Source organism: Delphinus delphis, chromosome 20, assembly GCF_949987515.2.
Source record: "Delphinus delphis chromosome 20, mDelDel1.2, whole genome shotgun sequence".
Lineage (NCBI taxonomy): Eukaryota > Metazoa > Chordata > Mammalia > Artiodactyla > Delphinidae > Delphinus > Delphinus delphis.
The window spans coordinates 39,422,635-39,443,155 of NC_082702.1; the positions used below are offsets into that span (position 1 = coordinate 39,422,635).

A 20,521-nucleotide genomic window follows, 5' to 3' on the forward strand; every position below is an offset into this window, starting at 1 on the left:
CTAATTCCTTCTGAGTTCTTCAAAGAGTTTCAGATATTTCTCTACCCTCTCCCTCCTCTAGGCTAGTAAGCTCAAGTCATTTGAGTTTCCTTCCAAATCCTGGTAGTCTGGGGCCCCTCCCCACCATGGGTCTTTCCTCTGGTACCCCCTGGTGCCCTCATTCCTCTTCCAGAGAGGCCCAGCCTTTGCAGGGTGTCCCCCTCACTCTTTCTCCAGCTCACAGGTATTTAGGGAAGTGACTCTTAATACCCCTATAACTGATAAGGTGTAGACATGTCACAGCCACATCCTGGGGACAGTAATTGCACCAGGGTTCAGCTCACCAACCTCCTTTGCAGCCGGACTGTCCCGTTTCTCGGTCCTGCTCCAACAGCTGTGTGGCTTTGAGCGTGTTCTTGAACCTCTCTGGGTCACCAAGGTTGTGGGAAGGATGAAGTGAGATGACGATACATGTGCAGAGCTCACATGAGCTCTGGGACAGCGTCTGTGCTCAGTGCTGTGCGGTCTACCCTGTTTGGTGACAGATTCTCCACCTGGGCAAGCTCAGAGCAACATTCAGGGAGCATGCCATTCAATGGCCCCCTTAGAGTTTACAGCGGCAAACTCTCTGGTCCCAGGGAGTCTGTGAGCCCAGGAGTCTGGGTGAAGTACCCTGTGGTTTCCAATGTGCCCACAGGCTGCTGTACACAGTGGGGAAGACTGGGATGGGGAGCTGACCAGGCAGGACTGATGTGCTCAGGCCTGCTCATCTAGAGCATCCATACTGGGGACACAGGGCCTGTAAGTCAGACATGCCCAGTAAGTGGGGAGGCTTCAGGCATGGCTGGTTCCAGGTCACCCACTCAGCTCTGCTTCTCAGGAGCTGATCAGTCTGTGCAGAGTCATGTGTGTATATATGCACACACACATGCGCGAGTGTGCATGAGTGCACGTGCACACACACACACACACACACACACACAAAACACTCTTCGGAAGGAAGCTCCCAGACTCGGGATCTCAAGATGTACAATCAGCTCCAGAAATGGAACAAATGAAAATTCAAATACAAAAATGGAAGAAAAGGGGCTTTGGTTTAGCATTCCAAAAGAAATGGCACTTCTGTGCTTTGGCGATTGGGTCAGAAATGAACATATTTGTAAAGTTTGATTAAAATGTACTTTTAGGAGAGGAATGAAAGCGTGGTTGGAACTGCTCTGGCAGCTGTGATGATGCGTCCTGCTGCTGCCCACCCACCTCCAGTTCTGATCCAGGTCGGATAACAACCATAAAAGAGGCAGCTCAGAGGGAGATCAGAGGGCCTGAGATGTTCCTGCTCTCTGGGAAGTCATCAGACCCACAGCTCGGGTGACATCGGGGACAAGCCATGTCAGGAGGGAGGCTAACTGCTTAAATTTCATTAACTTGGGGCCTCTGGATGGAGCTCACGAGACATCAGTCAACAAAGACACTAAAATGTCTTTCGAACACTGTTTAAAGCATTGATTGATTTAAACACTGTTTAAAGCATTGATTTTCATTTTCTCCCTGCTGTTTTCGGTTGTTATTGCTGCTAAGATGCCTGTTCCATTATTCTCTGTGCTGTACTGGGGCAACCGAAGTCTAACAGAAGATGCCTATCACACGGCCATTCATTCTGTGCAGAGGGCTATCCCTCCCCTACCCACTGGGTAAACTCCTATTCATCCTTTGAAACCCATTTGAAGAAACCTGGGAGTCATTCATCTCTGAGAACTCCCCCTCTCACAGCCTACCGCCAGGTCTAATTTCTTTCACATCTTGAATCCTTCCCATCTCCCTCCATCCCCACTGCCCCACGGATAGCCCTCATCATGTCTCCCCAGGATACAGCCACCTCTCTGTACCAGATAAATACTGAACGATGGATGTCACAAATGTAACCCCATTTCATCCTCCCAGCCATCCTGTGGTTGTCACTGGAGACGTGAGTAAACCACGGGTGTGCAGATCCACCACTAACTGTCCAGTGACCTTGGGCCTCAGTTTTCTCAGGTACAAAGTTGGGTTACATGGTCTCTAAGATCCCTTGTAGTTCTAAAACTCCACACCTCACAGTTTCTTGCTTTAAAAAAAAAAAAAATGTTCCCAGTGGGATCGTGTTTTCAGTTTTATATTTGGAACGGGGAACATTTTCAGACGAATGTGGATCAAACGGATGACATGATAGGAGAGTGAAAAGCCCAGCGGGAAACAGATGAAGGAGTAGGTGTCAGCCAGTTTTGAGAGGGGAACCGTGGGAGTGGAAGGGGGCAAACAGCACAATGGCCTGCACCCCTTTGAAAGAACGTCATGTGCAAGAGGCCGCACATGCCTCCTCTCCCTTCAGAAAGCAGATTTGAACTAATCGCAGGAACTTTTCAAGAGGCATGTTTCAACTGAATTTACAAAATGACTTTCTAGGTCTGCACTCCTGAGAGATGAAACGGCACGAGGCTTAGAAATAAAAAGACCAGGTTAAAAAAAAAGGCTCTGTCACCTCCAAGCCCCATCTTCCTGAAATTCCTGAGCCTCAGTTTCCTCAGCTGTAAAATGGGGCTAAAAGTCAACCTGCCGCAGGGGACTGTGGTGAGAATTAGAACACACAATATTTGTGATGTGCTTAGCACACTGCTGGCAATTATAATTAGCTGCAGTTATTATTATTACTACTATCATTATAATTATTGTTATTTTTAGCAAAACAACAAGAAAACCAGTTTTTTTCCTTTTTTAGACCGTTTTTTTTCTCGTGGTCCCTAAAATGTCCACACTGAGGTGGGTCCTTCCTTCATGAGCAGGTGGAGGTTGCCCCTTCCCACGTGACGCCCCTTTGGTAATACCAGACACGATCTCTCAACAGAGCCCAGAGGAGCATTCAGCAGCACGGCCAGCACCCGTCGCCAAGCCAGACCTGCTTTGAGTCTCCATTCACGGAACGCACCCAAGCAGTTCCCCCACGTTTTGAAACCACAACCCTCCACGCCCGGTCCTGGACGCAGCCTGTGCTCCCCACTTCCTTGAAGGCATCAATACCAAGAGCACACGGCTTCTCTGAGAAGCAGGGACAAGTCTGTTCACGCGCTGCAGGATGTGTCATGGAGACAGACAAGCCGGGAGAGCTTGGGAACGCGGGTCAAGCGGGTCATCTATTAACTGGCGTGGCACGTAGGCCTCACAGAGGGCGAACACCATGCCGAGACCGGCGCCCAGCTCCACTCGGAAGAGCACCGGCCCCAAGATACAGAAGCAACCGCCTGGCAGATTTCCACATTACAAATTATCTTCCACACTCATCCCCTTAATTCTGAAGTACTGAAAGTCAAAGTTCCCTTCCCGGCATCTCCGAGAGCCCTGGGAGAGCGGTTCTTTTCTCAGAGTGGAAGAATGAAGACGAAAAGCTGTTTTGTGCTCTCCTGTTAAAGCCCACACTTCCCACCATTCAGGAACCCCCCAATTCATATTCTTTTCAATATCCTTAGAAAATAAAGTTCGTTGTGTTGGCGGGGGATGACAGCAACTTGACAGGTGAGTAAGAGCGATTTTTGCCCTGGGCACTTCTATTAATGTACCAATATATCTAAATTTTTGAAAAACCTCTTTCCCCATGCACTTTTCTTTTTAACAATAGTAGTAGCAGTATGATTCCAACTTTATTTTATTTGAAGCCAGTCTGTTTATCGAACAAAGATCTAGGTTTGGGAAACCATGAACACCCTGAATGGAGAAGTACATGGCTTCTTTTAATTTTAAAACCTTGGTTAAGAATGTGAGCTTGAGATTTGGGACTTCCCTGGTGGCACAGTGGTTAAGAATCCACCTGCCAATGCAGGAGACACGGCTTCGAGCCCTGGTCCGGGAAGATCCCACATGCCGCGGAGCAACTGAGCCCGTGCGCCACAACTACTGAGCCTGCGCTCTAGAGCCCATGAGCCACAACTACTGAGCCCGCGTGCCACAACTACTGAAGCCTGCACTCCTAGAGCCCGTGCTCTGCAACAAGAGAAGCCACCGCAATGAGAAGCCCTCTCACCGCAACGAAGAGTAGCCCCCACTCACCGCAACTAGAGAAAGCCCATGCACAGAAACAAAGACCCAAGGCAGCCATCAATCAATCAAGCAATCAGTCGCTCCCAATCTTTAAAACAAAAGAATATGAGCTTTGCCACCAGGCCAGCAGGGTCTCAGCCCCAGCTACGCATCAGAATCACCCAGGTAGCTTTTTCAAATGCCAATATCTGACTCCACCCCAGACAATAAAATCAAAATCTTTGGGCATGTGACACAGTGCAGATAAATCAACCAAACCCTGGCTCTCCCGACATCAGCTGTCACAGGAACAGGCACTGGCTTCACCAGCCACAGAATGCGAGGAGGAATACGCTCATCTCGCAGGGCTGTTGCAAAGTTTAAAGAGGTAAGCTCATGTGAAGTGCTTACTTATAGCATGTGCCCGGCTTCTCACAAGACTACACAGATAGTGAACACTGATTCTGGACCGTGTGTGACACTGTGACATCACTGCATTGATGGAAAGTTCTCATGCTGAGCAGTGCAAAGCAGGGGCCCATGCCTGAGCCCCAGTGTCCTCATCTGTTAAATGGGATAATAACAGCGGCTACCCCGGAAACTCACGTTGAAGATTCAGCGATGCAAGTTACATAAAGCCTAGCACAACTCACGATATAACACACACCAATACAGGTTGGCCCTCATTAGAGGCAGACCTCAGAGACATTGTAAATTCAGTTCCAGACCACTGCAATAAAGTGAATAAATATCACCATAAAGTGAGTCACATGAATTTTTTGGTTTCCCAGTGCATATAAAAGTTGTGTTTACACTATACTGCGGTCTATTAAGTGTGCAATGGCATTGTGTCTATAAAAACAATGTACATACCTTAATTTAAAAATACTTTATTGCTGGATCATATGGTGACTCTATTTTTAGTTTCTTAGGGAACCTCCATACTGTTCTCCATAGTGGCTGCACCAATTTTCATTCCCACCAACAGTGCAGGAGGGTTCCCTTTTCTCCACACCCTCTCCAGCATTTCTTTGTAGTCTTTTTGATGATGGCCATTCCGACCAGTGTGAGGTGATAATTCAGTGTAGTTTTGATTTGCATTTCTCTAATAATTAGCAATGTTGAGCATCTTTTCATGTGCCTGCTGGCCATCTGCATGTTTTCTTTGGAGACGTGTGTATTTAGGTCTCCTGCCCATTTTTTGATTGTTTTTTTTTAATATTGAGCTATATGAACTATTTGTACCTTTTGGAGATTTAAGTCCTCGTCTGTCACGTCGTTTGCAGGTATTTTCTCCCAGTCCACAGGTTGTCTTTTTGTTTTGTTTATGGTTTCCTTTGCTGTGCAAAAGCTTATAAGTTTGATTAGGTCCCATTTGCTTATTTTTGCTTTTATTTCTTTTGCCTTGGGAGACTGATCTAAGAAAATATTGCTACGATTTATGTCAGAGAATGTTTTGCCTATATTCTCTTCTAAGAGTTTTATGGTGTCCTGTCTTATATTAAGTCTTTAAGCCATTTTGATTTTATTTTTGTGTATAGTGTGAGGAAGTGTTCTGACATCACTGATTTACATGAGGCTGTTCAGCTTTCCCAACACCACTTGTCCAAGAGACTGTCTTTTCCCCATTGTATATTCTTGCCTCCTTTGTTGAAGATTGATTGACCATAGGTGTGTGGGTTTATTTCTGGGCTCTCTATTCTGTTCCATTGATCCATGTGTCTGTTTTTGTGCCAATACTATGCTGTTTTTATTACTTTGTAGTATAGTCTGAAGTCTGGAAGGGTTACGCCTCCCGCTTTGCTTGTTTTTCTCAGGATTGCTTTGGCAATTCTGGGTCTTTTGTGATTCCATATAAATTTTATGATTATTCTAGTTCTGTGAGAAATGGCATGGGTAATTTGGTAGGGATCACGTTAAATCTGTAGGTTGCTTTGGGTAGCATGGCCACTTCTTATTTTTTAAATTTATTTATGGCTGCGTTGGGTCTTTGTTGCTGCACATGGGCTTTCTCTAGTTGCGGAGAGCAGTGGCTACTCCTCGTTGTGGTGCGCGGGCTTCTCATTTTGGTGGCTTCTCTTGTTGCGGAGCACAGGCTCTAGGCGCACGGGCTTCAGTAGTTGCGGCACATGGGCTCAGTAGTTGTGGCACATTAACTCAGTTGTTGTGCCTCACAGGCTCTAGAGCGCAGGCTCAGGAGCTGTGGCACATGGGCTTAGTTGCTCCGCAGCATGTGGGATCTTCCCGGACCAGGGCTTGAACCCATGTCCCCTGCATTGGCAGGTGGATTCTTAACCACCGCACCACGAGGAAAGCCCAACCATTTTAACCATGTTCATTCTTCTGGTCCGAGAGCATGGGATATCTTTTCATTTCTTTGAATTACCTTCAGTTTCCTTTATCAGTATTTTATAGCTCTCAGTGTAGGTCTTTCACCTCCTTGGTTAGGTTTATTCCTACGTTTGTTTGTTTTGACGCGATTTTAAGCAGGATTTTTTTTTTTTTTTTTACTTTCTCTTTCTGATATGATCCCACAATCTCACTCCTGGGCATATATCCTGAAAAGATGAAACTCTAATTCAAAAAGATATATGCACCCCAATGTTCATAGCAGCACTATTTGCAATAGCCAAGACATGGAAGCAACATAAGTGTTCATCAACAGATGAATGGGTAAAGAAGATGTAGTGTATACATATATATAACGGAATATTACTCAGCCATAAAAAGGAACCAAATACTGCCATTTGCAGCAAAGTGGATGGACCTAGAGATTATCATACTAAGTGAAGTAAGTCAGACAGAAAAAGACAAACATAATATGATATCACTTACATGTGGAATCTAAAAACTAATACAAATGAACTTATTTATAAAACAGAAACAAACTCACAAACATAGAAAACAAACTTATGGTTACCAACGGGGAAGGGCGGGAGCGGGTGTAAATTAGGAGTATGGGATTAACAGAGACACATCACTATTTATAAAATAGAAAAACAACAAGGATTTACTGTAGAGCACAGGGAACTATATTCAGTATCTTGCAATAGCCTATAATGAAAAAGAATCTGAAAAAGAATATATATATATATTATATATATGAGAATCACTTTGCTGTACACCTGAAACTAATACAATATTGGAAATCACCTATAGTTCAATAAAAAATATAAATAAATATCAAAAAAATAAAGAAATCCATTATCCAACAAAATGCTGTATTGCTAAAAAACGCTAACCATCATCTGACAACACAGGGTTGCCACAAACCTTCAATCTGCAGAAATACGGTATCTGCAAAGCACAATAAGGTGAAGCACTATAAAACAAGGTATGCCTATATTGCAAAAAGTGATACGTAACCTAGAACTCTCCCGCAAGCAGAGGTCAGTGCCCCACTAGAGAGATGGCGTTAAGTGACTTGCCAAGGGTTACCATCTGGTAAGCAGAATCCTCAAAATTTGCGTCTTTTCTCCAAAATCCATGTTTCTCCCTCTTCATCGATCGCCGTTGTTACAGGGGCTGGGTTGCTTCCTCAGTGAGGGCTGAAGGCCTTAGCCTGCCATTCGAGCCCTTTACAGATGGGCTCCAAGCAGGCGTTTCAATTGTATCTCCACTTCTATCCACCACTCCCCAAATGTGCGCCATTTATTCTCTCACCTCTGAGCTTCAAGGCACACTTCTGCACACGCTCCAATCCTTCCCCGCCTCCAGAGCCTGGTCCAGATGCCTCCCCGCCATGATCTGCCTGCCAGAAGCGCACCCCCCTCTGCTGAGGCCCCGTAGCACTTTGTCAATTATCTTAGTCGTTCTGATAGCCCATCCTGCTTACGAGGCATATCTGTCCTAATGGACTGTGGGCTCCTAGGAGGTGGGATTTCTCCTAATCGTGTCTGTTCCGGCCTGCTGCCTTCAGTAATTCAATCTAACACCTTCTGTTTTTAAGTGGGGGTTAGGGGAACACATGTTTGCCATAAATCAACCCGTTTGACTCCTATGAGATGTCACAGACACACTTAACATTATTAATTTTCCATGAGGCTCAGCTGTGAAGTGTTTGGCAAACTGTCCGTGATGAGCTTTTGACAGTCACTCATGTTGGAAATTCAGAGCAGCAGATGGGTGTGGTAACCCGCATTTGGCTTAAAGTGTAGTTCAGTGTTTGTGCGTTTTCACAAACTGCAACTTTAGATTCATGCATAAAGGAGAGAAAGAATTCAAACTCAAGTTGTGCATTTCAAGGAGCTGTGTTAATGCTTTCAAACGGGAAGCAAACTGAGGGTCATAGAGAGAGCCCTGCAGAGGGGGGCCGGAGCCATGGGATTAAGTCCCCATCTCTGCACCACCTGGGCTGTGACCTGAAGCAGCAAGTCCTCTTCCAGGGCCTCTATCTGCTCAACTGTCAAGTGGGGAAGTTGGACCAGAAGACGTCTGGCTCTTGTTCTAGGTCCCACATTCCAGGACTCGTTGGATACCAGCTCAATGGAATTTGTTGACTCTGGGATTTGTTTTGTGGGACCAGCAGGGATTGAGAAAGCTTTGAGGGTTCTTGGCCCTAGAATGACCTCTGTTGCTGACCAGAGGCCTGAACCTGAAGTCCCTTTGTTTTCTGGATTCATTTGCAGACAAACAGATTCTAAACTGTCTCTGCAATAAGGAAAATGCTGCCCCATAGGAGCAGGGCTTTAGGGAAATAGATCAGGTTCTATTTGTTTTGCAGAAATACATCCAGGCCTTAATATCTCTTAACTCCCAGCGGGATTACTAAACCTTCGCTCTCGGGGATCAGCCCATCCAACTGCCTTATTTTATAAATGGGGAAAGTGAGGCCCAGGGAGGAGAAGTGACTTGCCCAAGGCCGTAAAGGGCAATGGGGCAGAGCTGAGGCAAGGATCCTGTTCTCCTGGTTCAGGGACTTCCTTTCCTACTGGCCCTGTGCTGTGGAACTTAATGCAGGCGTGGCTGGGCTGGGGAGCCCTCCTGAGCCCTCCTGGAAGGAGGGGCTGGATACGTGGAGCCACGTGAACCCCTTATCTCATCTCTCCTGGGGTCGAGCAGGTCAGAGCTGGAGGGGCCCCTGGAGAATGTGTAGTCCTGTGGTCTCCATCCCGGGAGGAGCAGGCAGCAATCCTGGGGTAGGAAAATCTCCATCCCCAACGTGATGGTAGGGTTACATGAGGTCAAGAGGGTGGGACCTTTGCGACGGGATTATAATGCCCTTATAAAAAAGGATCTCACCTCTCCACCATAGGAGGACACAGTAAGAAAATGGACACCTACAAACCAGGAAGGACGCCCTCCCCAGATACCGAATGTGCCAGCGCCTTGATCTTGGGCTTCCCACATGCAGAACTGTGAGAAATCAACATTTGTTACTTAAACCCCCAAGTAATTTGTTACAGCAGCCCAAGCTGAGACACTAATCTTACACAACCTCTTCATTTTATAAATGAATAGACTGGATCCTCAAGAGGGCAAGTGATTCGTTTAAGGCCACATGAGACCCAGGACATTCTGCTAAACCATGATCCGTTTGTCTTTCCGTCTCACTCCCTTTCTAAAGGGTCAGAAAATTGTCCACCCTTATGGGCACGTCCGGAGAAGGCTCCAGCCACTCCAGTCCTCTGCCAAGCCGCTGGAATGCTCAGTCAGGAGGACTTGAAAGATTTCGTGTTTTCAAAAAGCTGAAATCGAAAGGTGCTATCATTTTCTTGAAATACATTCTTTTGAATAAAATGTCTATTCTGGATGCCAGCAGCAAGCTTTGAAACATGTTGAGGATGACATGATTGATAACAAGAAGGCTTTTCCAAGGTGTTTCTAATTTCATCTTCCTGGTTAAAGAATGTGAACTTTCTAACATGATGTACGGCCTAATAAGAAGGTGTGCTCCGACCAAAGTTATTTATTTATGCTTCCATCTTTGACAGAAGAATATTAACTACTGAGAAAATCATAAAGCCAATTAGCAAAAGCTGAATAATGTCCATGTGAGAACGTGAGCATAGAAACACAAGATACTTCTCATCCGAATGGCAGATCACAGACATTTTCTGCCCTCCTCCGGGAAGCCATGGCCAGGGCACAGCGGCTCCTTTCTCTCCAAGGTGCCCTCAGGTTGGCCTTGATGAAGTCCTGTCTGGGAGCTGATTCTGGGATGCTCAAGAGAGAGTCACCCTGGCCGTTGAATTCCCTCCCTGTGGGACCTGCAGAAAAATGCGTTTCTGGGGCTTCCCTGGTGGCGCAGTGGTTGAGAATCCGCCTGCCAATGCAGGGGATGCGGGTTCGAGCCCTGGTCCGGGAGGATCCCACATGCCGCAGGGCAACTAAGCCCGTGCGCCACAACTACTGAAGCCCGCGCGCCTAGAGCCCGGTGCTCCGCCACGAGAGAAGCCACTGCAATGAGAAGCCTGCGCACCGCAACGAAGGGTAGCCCCCGCTTGCCACAACTAGAGAAAAGACCGCGCGCAGCAACGAAGACCCAACGCAGCCAAAAATAAATAAATTAATAAATTTACAAAAAAAAACCGCATTTCTGCCCATCCTGCTACTCAGCCAGCTGCCCTCCAGCACTGAGCGCAGATGAGGAGAACAACAGGGAGAGGCGGAGCTCCAAAGATGGGCGCTCCTCTCCTCTGCTTCCAGAGGGAGTCTGCTGCTGCCAGGGAAATGGGGGTAACAGCCCCCGCCCCCTGCCCCACGCCCCCTCATCTCCTCCTACTTGTCTGCTCTTCCTGACAATGTTGCTCCCAGGAGCTGCAGAGTGAACAAATCTTCAGTGAGCACCTACCATGTGCCAGACACCAGCAATACAAAACACACACAGTCCCTGCTCTCCTGGGGCTCCCAGGCCACAAGGCATCACGGCAGGACGCCCCTGGGGACTCGGGAGTGAGCTCATAGGCTGAGATGATGCTGTTCCCCGCTCCTCCAGTCTACCTTGTCTCTGAAGCTGAGGAAAGGAAGTGCGGATGGGGCCTGACAACAGCTTCCAAAATTAACAAGAGGTTAATTTCCCCAACACAAGCTGCAAATCTCCTGTTATGCTTCCAGAAAGGAACAACAAACAACCTGAGATTTCACTTGGAGGCTGTAAATTAGTCTTTTCCCCAGCACCCTGGGCACCAATCTGTCACCTTGCATTCTGCAGCCCAGTGCTAATTTTTAATAATTTCTTGACAACCGCTCACTCCACATTAAATACATGACACTACCACGGTGCAGTTCAAGAAAGCAATGGTCTTCCAGGCAGAGAAAGACGTCCCTCATCACCCTACTCTCCACCTACATAATTAGCCAATGGTCAGATCTTCCTGGAAACTGACCTGTATGTTTTTTCCATCACAAATAACTGGTCTTTCAAGAAAATGGCCCCTCTCCAACCTGAACCACCAATGGTAACGAAAAACCCAAGCAGGGCTCTCATTGCCCTCTGTCCCCTGACCCCCTCACCTTGTCTACGGGCCTCACTAAAGTGTGGGAATAGGTTTTTCATTAAGACTCCCCTGCCCGGAATTCTGAAGATTCCCAGCTGATAAAGCTGGTTGCAAGAACGAACAGAGGTCAGACCTAGGGTTGTAGAATCCTAGCCTGTCTGAGCTGAAAGGAACCTTGGAGACAGTCCCACACCAGCCCTTGATTTCTCCTTTTCCAGAGAAAGAAACTGCCTCTGCCCACACAGCAATCAATAACAGGGCTGGGGCGGGACCCCCACCCCACCCCCGCTCTGGGCCACTAGATCATTTCCACCAAACCACAGCACACTCCACATTCAAGTTTGCTCATTTCCTGGCCCCAATTTATCATCCTGGGATTTAACACCCTAAATAAACTGTGCAGAATTCCCAGGAACTCTTTAAGAGTCCAGTCCCACGTGTGTGATGAAAACCATCAGAAACTGCAGACAAGATGTTCACACATGTGACTGTGGAGAGCACATCTCTAAGCCCCTCCAGACTGAAATCTTTGATGTCACTGGTAATCTCTTCTTCCAGGATAGAGTACACAGAATTTCCATTTCTCCCCAATGACAAGTAGGAGTTTGCAAAGTTATAAACTGTTTTTCATGACCAAAAGGATTAGTCTCTCTATATCCCTACCTCATGAAATGCAAGAGGTCCAAGAGATCATTTTCAGCCCAAGGAATCAACCACGAAGTTGAATGCAAACATCGTTATTCATTACTCAGCTGGATCTTCTTTGAGAGGGATTTCATCATAACACGATTTGGACAAACTCGCAGAATAATATTAAAACCATAAACTATGTAGAAGTACACATGGTGGCAGGCACAGGATCTAAGTTGGGAACGCTGAAAGTTATTATCACGTTCCAAATTTAGTGTCACAATGTCTAAGCACAGCTCATAATGTTACCTATCAGACTGTTTAGGCAACTTTATTTCTTGTCGGGAAAAAAAAGTTGTCTCCTGTTTTGTTGGACAGTCTGAGTATCTATCTTACATCAAAGACAACAGAATATGTAATTTTACGTATTCCTGTACCCATAATTTTAGTACAAAAGGACTTTGAACTCAAACTGAATACTCTTTTTTTTTTTTTTTTTGTGGTACGCGGGCCTCTCACTGTTGTGGCCTCTCCCGTTGCGGAGCACAGGCTCCGGACGCCCAGGCTCAGCGGCCATGGCTCACGGGCCCAGCCGCTCCACGGCATGTGGGATCCTCCCAGACTGGGGCACAAACCCGCATCCCCCGCATCAGCAGGCGGACTCTCAACCACTGCGCCACCACGGAAGCCATCAAACTGAATACTCTTGTTCAGAAGTCCATTTGTGAAAGTCACAGCAGAGCAGCAAATGAAGAACAATATATGTTACATGCAACTTATCTTGCCTTTTTTTTTTTCCAGTAAGACTGAAGAAGCGAAAAAAAGTGTCAGTGTTTATAAGTAACTTCCTAAAGTCTGAAGAATTACCCCTTTCGTCATTGTAATTTGGTGATCAGCTCCTTAAATGTGTAATAAACTGTTCGTGGGAAATGGGACTTTTTATTTGTCACGGAATTTGCAGAGAATATATCAGCCCACTGGAGTTCTTGGCACCATGTGGGTTTTCTGGGTTTGAACTTTGATGGTGCACCAGGACCAAAGAAATGGGGCAACAGTGCAATAAGCCACACAGAGAAAGACAAATACTATATGATCTCACTATATGAGACATCAAACTCCTAGAAACAGAGAGGAGAATGGTGGTTGCCAGGGGCTGGGGGAACTGGGGAGATGTTGGCCAAAGGGTACCAACTCCCAGTTATAAAATGAATGAATAAGCCCTGGGGACCTATGTACAGCAGGATGATGACAGGTAACAATACTGTATCATAAACTGAAAGTAGCTCAAATGGTAGATCTTAAATATTCTCATCACAAAAAAAAAAAAAAAGAAATGGCAATTATGTGAGGTGATGGAGATATTAACTAACCTTACTGTGGCCCTCATTTTATGACATATACATGTATCAAATCATCCCATTGTACACCTTAAAATTACACAGTTATATGTCAATTTTATCTCAACAGAGCTGGGAAAAAAGATAGCTAGATGGAGATGAGCATCAGATGACAGGGCTAAGATATGTGGGTACCGCCTAAGCACTAGAACTAGGAGAACATCTTCTCCTGGTCCTGCCACTTATTGGGTCTATAACTTGTAGCAAGTTACTTAATAACCCAGATTGCTTCCACTTTCTCGTTTCTAAAACCAGGATAACAATAATAATACCTCCTTCATAGAACTGTGGAAATACTGGGTTGGCCAAAAATTTCATATTACAGAAAAACTCAAACCAACCCAACAAATGACTAAGAGATCTTAGCTGGGCTTCCCTGGTGGCGCAGTGGTTGAGAGTCCGCCTGCCGATGCAGGGGACACGGGTTCGTGCCCCGGTCCGGGAAGATCCCACATGCCGCGGAGCAGCTGGGCCCGTGAGCCATGGCCGCTGAGCCTGCGCGTCCAGAGCCTGTGCTCCGCAACGGGAGAGGCCACAACAGTGAGAGGCCTGAGTACAGCAAAAAAAAAAAAAAAAAAAAAAAAGATCTTAGCCAACGGGTCCTGGATCATAGTAAACCCTCAAAAATGTTAGCTGTTTCTCTCCTCCTAACACCCAAAGAATCCTTTTCTCCCGGTTCCTAACTTGCCTTTGATATCTTCTCCTTTGGCTTTTCAAACATGAAAGTGTCAAATTTCAGGAAACTGTTGGGTCAAAATCTACACGCACTGTTAAGACTGCTAATGATTCCAAATTGCCCTTCAAAAATACTAGTACATTTTACACTACATGTGCACACAAAGCTGACAGGCGAAACCAATAAGTAATTTCAAAGACCATGAGAAACTTACTAAGTGCACGGAAGCATCTGCTGTGTATTTATTTTCAATGAAAGAAGCTGCAATTATTTTGATAGCTGTGAGAAGTGTTTCTATATAAAAAGACATAAACTATCTTGCTTACTCCACTCCAAAAAAAGAAGAGAAATGGGGCGACCATATCATGCCCCTCCCACCCCTCTTCCTTCATCCATTTGTCTTGACCTCACCGTATTTCCGTGAAAGAACAGAAGGCATTAATAGAGTCCCTTCATGGTTCCTTACCAAACCCAGCTTCAGCTGGTCCCACTTCTCCCTTCTTGCCTCTGCTCACAGAAGAGGCTCTGTCCTTCCCACAGACCAGTCACTGCACGTGTGTCAGGACCTAGCTCCCTCTAGCCTCTGACCTGCCTTCAAATCTTCAATGTCCAGACATTCCTCCCTGGATTCCGCATCCTGCGTCACCCGCCACTCCCTCACCCCCACTCCCAGCATCCCCACCAGTACAAAAGCACGCACCTGAGCCTCCCATCTTGAGCCAAGAACACACTCTCTTTTTTGGGGGGGGGGGGGCATGCCCTGTGCCTTGTGGGATCTCAGTTTCCTGACCAGGGACTGAACCCAGGCCACAGCAGTGAAAGCACCGAGTCCTAACCACTAGGCCCCCAGGGAACTCCTGAGAACACTCTCCCTTGACCCCACGCCCCCATCTTCACTCAGGAGGCAGCCTCACACCAGCCCTGCTCCTTCACCACCTGTTCATGAACAACCCACTCCCCTGGGGCTTCTGCACCCACAACTCCATGGAAACTGCCCTTCCTAAAGTTACCACGGTACCTCCTTCTTTGCTCGGATTTGAATGACGGCACCCCCCAGCATTCAGCCCTCAGACCCACTGGCAGACTTCCGCAGCCCCGTGCCCACGTTCCCTCAGCACTGACCATACCTGAGCATGCAGTCCCCACGGCTTCAACCACAGGCAACCGCACCCTGCCCGAGGGCCTTTCCTGGTCACTGGAGTGTGCTCAGCTCACACAGGCAGACCAGAAGGGCCGGGGGTCAGTACCTCCTGGAAGCAGCTCTCAACCTTGGCTGACGGGATCGGTGGATGAATACCCCAGCCCCCTCACTGTTTTGGAGGGATAACCTTGAGGCATGTACTACAATACCTACCAGAGTTCCCACACTGGGTTGAGCCCCACTGTGATTATTTAATGCTCTCTTGTCTGGAGTTGCTATGGACCCGAGTCATGCCCCCCCCACACACAAATTCATATGTTGAAGTCCTAACCCCAATGTGATGTTATGTAGAGATGGGGTCCTTTGGGAGGTAATGAGGTTTAGATGAGGTCATGAGGGTGGGGCCCTCATGATGGGATTAGTGTCCTTATAAGAAGAGACACCAGAGATATTGCTCTCCCCCACACTCGCGCCCTTTCCCTCCCTCCCTACCTTGTAAGGACACAGTGAGGAAGTGATAATCTGCAAACCAGGAGGAGAACCTTCAACAGAACCCAATCATGCTGGCACCCTGATCTCAGACTTTCCACCTCCAGAACTGTGAGAAATAAATTACTGTGGTTTAAGCCACCCATTCTACAGTATTTTGTTATGGCAGCCTGCACTAAGACAGGGTTAGAAGAAACAGACTGAAGCCAGCTGGTTCAAGTGGCAACAACCAGGCTGGAGATACGAACCCAGGAGGCCTCGGCAGATAGACAAGTTGATGAAACAATAAAAGGGGGATAAGGTACTTTCTATCTCACAGGGTGGTTGTGAAGATTGAAGCAGATGCCTCACACCCTCCGCTCAGCTCGCATGAGGGCACATATCAAAGGCTGGGTAAGTGGGACAGTTCTTACTGTTCTTATTGCAGGTCACACAAGGAAACATTCTTAGAATCATAAAATCTCGGAGAGATCATCCAGCTCCTTTGCAGGTAGGAAAACTAAGGCCAAGGCAGGAAAACTGACCTGCCTGGCATTTTTCCACCATTAAAGTTTGTTTTTATAAGATTTACAGACCCAGCAGTAAAGAAGGAAGGTGAGATTTAACTGTACCTTGACAGTCAATGAGACAGGAGCGCACCAATAAACCTTCTCAATGCCAAGGCTGATGAGCTTTGGTCCTGATTCTGTGACTGCTTCCCTCGTCTGATGCTGCTGGTCTCTCCTCCTATTGAAACTCTTCTGACTTGGTTTCCATAAAACGACGCTCTCCTGATTTCCTAGGAAAGAAGAGTAATAAGAAAAAATTAAAAGGCAGAAGGGAAAGTGACTTAGGGTGGGTTCCCTAGAAGCAGAGCCCATGGCAGGATTGGGGTAGCCCTGAGTCCGTGAGGAGGGCTCTCAGGATGCGGGGAGTGAGGGAAGCGGGACAGAGGAGGAGCTAAGAAGGATGCAACCTTGAGCAGAGGCTAGCCTGATCCCGTGGGGAGCCCTGGAGCATGAACTGCACCAAAAGTTTGCCCTACCTGGCAAAGGAAACCAGCATTGTGTGCCTCAAGTTAGTCAGTGCCCTGAACGGGCAGCCATGGCAGGAACAGGGGGCGTTCCAGGGCAGCTGCTCATCTGGCAGCCCCCTTTTGGCTGAGGGCAAGTCTGCAAAAAAGGGGGCAGCTGGGAGTCATTAGCACCCAACCTCACAGCCGCTGGTCGAGCCCCAATTGCATCAAAAGGAAGGGAGGGAGGAATGAGGGAACGAAGGAAGGATGCATTAAGTGATCACCAGAGAAGTGCTCTAGAGGCAATAACAATTCTCATAATTGCAATCTTCCTGAAAACCCAACCAAGTCAGGAGGTAGGTGTTACTAGCTTCAGTTTACTGATGTGGAAAATTGGGGGGGGGGGTGTTTCAGAGATTTTGAAGGAACAATGAAGTGACCCCCAGCCCCAGAAAACGACCAACCAATGTAAGAAAGTGTCAGATTATTCACTTTTAAAGAGCAGTCCACAGAGGCCAAAAGGACCTCAACAAGCCCTAGTCCTAGAATTAAGGAGCAGGTATCCAAGACCTGAATTCCCTGTACTCCTTAACCTTTCCAGGCCTCAGGTTCCAAGTCTGTGAAATGGGCAGGACATGAACTGACTGTGGCAGCCTGAGGGTGGTCTCCAACAACCTCGACACCGTAATCTCTGGATCCTGTGAATGTTCCCTCGCCTGGCAAAAGGGACTTTGCAGATGTGATGAAATGAAGGATCTTGAGACGGGGAGATGATCTTGGATTATCCAAGCTCTAGGTGAGCTCTAGATGTCATCACAAATACCCGTATAGAGAGAAGCAGAGGGAGATTTGACACAGAAGAGAAGGCTGAGTGAGGACAGACGATTCAGAGAAGGAAGATGCTAAGCGACTGACTGAAGGAAAAGGCCACAAGCCAAAAACTACAGGAGCCTCCAGAAGCCAGAAAGGCGAGGAAGCGGATTCTCTCTGGAGCCTCCCCAGAAGGAAGCGGCCCCACCAACGTGTTGCTTCTCAGCCCCAAAGACTCTCTTGGAGCTCCTGACTTCCAGACCTGAGGATAACTTTGTATTGTTTTAAGCCACTGAGTTTGTGGTCATTTGTTACGGCAGCAACAAGAAAATGAATACTGAACATCATTTCACTCTTAGGAAAATTGTGAAACAAGCTAATGTTCCCAAGGCCCGGGGCGAGGCCCGGGGTCAGCGGAGACCTGGGGGGGAGTGGGGATGGGGATTACAGCTCGAGTTGCCCAAATCACAGCTGCTGGAATCCACCGCCTGCCCTGGAGGCTTCCTGCGCGGTGCCACAGCACAACTCCCCGCTCCGTCAGGACCAGGGCAGGAGAAGGATGGAGTTCAGGAAATGTCTGATTGGCTTTGAGTTTTGGGGTTTGCAAATCAGGCATCCTGAGCGTGAATAAGGCTGACTCTCGAGCTGGGCACTGATGGGGGTGGTGACCTACAGAAAGACCTGCAGGCCTGGAAAACGTGTGCAGCCCCGATGAACAAACACCTGGAACACTCAGGCTACTTCATGGGGCTCCAGGGCCCCAGCTGAGAGCAGGATGTGGAGTCAAGGGAGGAGAGCTGTCCCCCCACCTCTGCCACCAGTTTGCCCTGTGACTTTAGACGGGTCCCCCGACCCTGCTCTCTGGGCCTCCATCTCCAGTCTGAGACAGCAGGGGGGGGACGCGGGGGAGCCCCGGGGAGCCTGCCTTCTCTGATGCTGGGTCATTTCACATTCCTGGTCAGGCCCGCAGCCAGGAAGGTTGACCCCACTGGACGCTCAAGATTTAGAGGATCACAGAGCCAAAGGCTCAGGAAAAGCAAATCCCAGGGCCTCCCAAAGACAGTTAGAGAGGCAAGACGGAGGAGGAATGTCAAAATATTTTGTCTAAAAACAGGCCGAGGCAGCCTGCAAAACACATATTGCACAGGCATCCCAACCAGACAGAAACGGAAAGGAGGGTGCAGCCCTAAAACAGATACATTCACAGAAACAGGAGAACGTCTTCCTCTGGTGGCCTGTTTTAGCCAAAAAACACATAAATCAATTCCCAGGGGAGTACGGCGATTGAAAAGGGATCGCGGCTCTGGAAGCGTCTCGATGACAGCACTGCCCAACGAGCTTCCAAAACTCCATCTCAAGGGTGTGGGAAGAGAGAAGCCTCTTAACCAGAGTGGAGGGAGCTGGGGGTGTTGTTTGCACCCTGTAACTCCTATGACAGGAGGAGGAAGCTGAACTTGAAGAGGAAAGTCACATGCTCAAAGTCAGAAAGCTACAAAGCAGCTGAGATGGGATTCAAAATCAGGACTGTTGAATCCCAAGTCCCCCAAGTTCTGAGCCGCTAGGAAAACTGTGGAGATGAATTCAGATGAATTCCTTATAGTAGGCCAACCTCAGTCATTGACGGAAAGTTCTGGAGGTTCTGGGCGCATGCCTAAACTTTGTGATGCTTGTGGTAAAAGGAAGTTATCATGCTGGTCTACAAGCCAAGTGTCCATCACTCTAACAAGGACAAAAACAAGGATGGAAGGATCAAGCACGGCCTAGGTTGGTCCTCCAGGCCCCTCCAAGGCCAACAGGCACTGGCTTGCTCTCAGGAAGGACTTTTTATAAGTCAGAGCTGACGGTGGAATGGGTTACCCTAGAGGTAGTGAGCTTCCCATCACAAGGGGTATTCAACCAGAAGATCTTTCCAAACCACAGACTTGACAATATCAACCTCAAGGTTTCAGGCCTTTCCCATCTGCCCTGCCCCAACCCCAGTCTCATGCACACCCCTTTTCCACCAGCATCTTCTCTACACACCTGAACTTCTCACCTCTCAGTCTTCAACCACACCGCCCCCTCTGCTGAAATGTCCATGAGCCTTTTCTATACCTGGGGATTCTAAAACGCTTTTACAGATCTGCTCAAATGCCTCTCTTTGGCCAGCCACACCCTCAAGCCGTTTTGGGGACCTTTCCTCTGCATTCCCCTGCAATTGACTTTATTTACATCCTTCCCCATCTCTTTGGGGATCAGCTAACAACCATGCCTTCGTTCCCCTCGTTACCAGCACCATGCCTAACTCTAAGTAGGCCCCCGTGCATGGGTTTTGCACGAGAGCACCCAGCTTGGGTGGTTTGCGCTCTCCAGCCAAGCTTGCTGCCTTTCCACCTTCCCAGAGGGAAAACCCAGGCCCTGACACACCCACAGCCCTGCCCTGCCTGACCCGGAAAGCTCTAGGCCCACCGGGGGAAGCGGGGAAGCTTGTGGTCAACCTTGAAGCTAAGACCATGACAATTTTATTTTTAAAAATTTTAAAACTCAGGGAAGAAACAATCGGGAAGCTCTATTAGGGGCCTCTGGCCTCAGAAATCATAAACGTCAGTGGTATTTTAAAAATAATACCTTCCTGACGCTCAGGGGGCTCATGGAGGTTCGCTGGCCCCCAGCCATTTGCACTGCCTCCCTCTCACACATTATAGCGGGTCTCCCCAGCCTCGCTCTGAATTTCTGCTGTTCCAACACTGAAGACAATTCTCTGGCACACAGCCGTGCAGACCAGACAGTGAGTACAGTCCCTCTCCTTCCTCAGAACAGGAATGCAGGGGACTGGCTCTCGGTAAAGAACCCACGGACGGACGGAAGTCACAGCCCTTCTCTTCACATAAATTGAACACGGGGAGCTGCCCAGGGCCCCCTGAGGCAAACCAAGTCCAG

At 47.9% G+C, this 20,521-nt stretch overlaps 1 long non-coding RNA gene across 1 annotated transcript in view; it reads right to left on the reverse strand.

Annotated features, from left to right (window-relative positions):
- Positions 1-20,521, reverse strand: part of LOC132417127 (uncharacterized) — a 365,235-nt gene that overhangs the window by 287,137 nt on the left and 57,577 nt on the right. The window contains exon 2 of the long non-coding RNA XR_009517761.1: positions 16,410-16,576. This is a non-coding gene — a long non-coding RNA (uncharacterized lncRNA). The remainder of the gene's footprint in view (positions 1-16,409; positions 16,577-20,521) is intronic.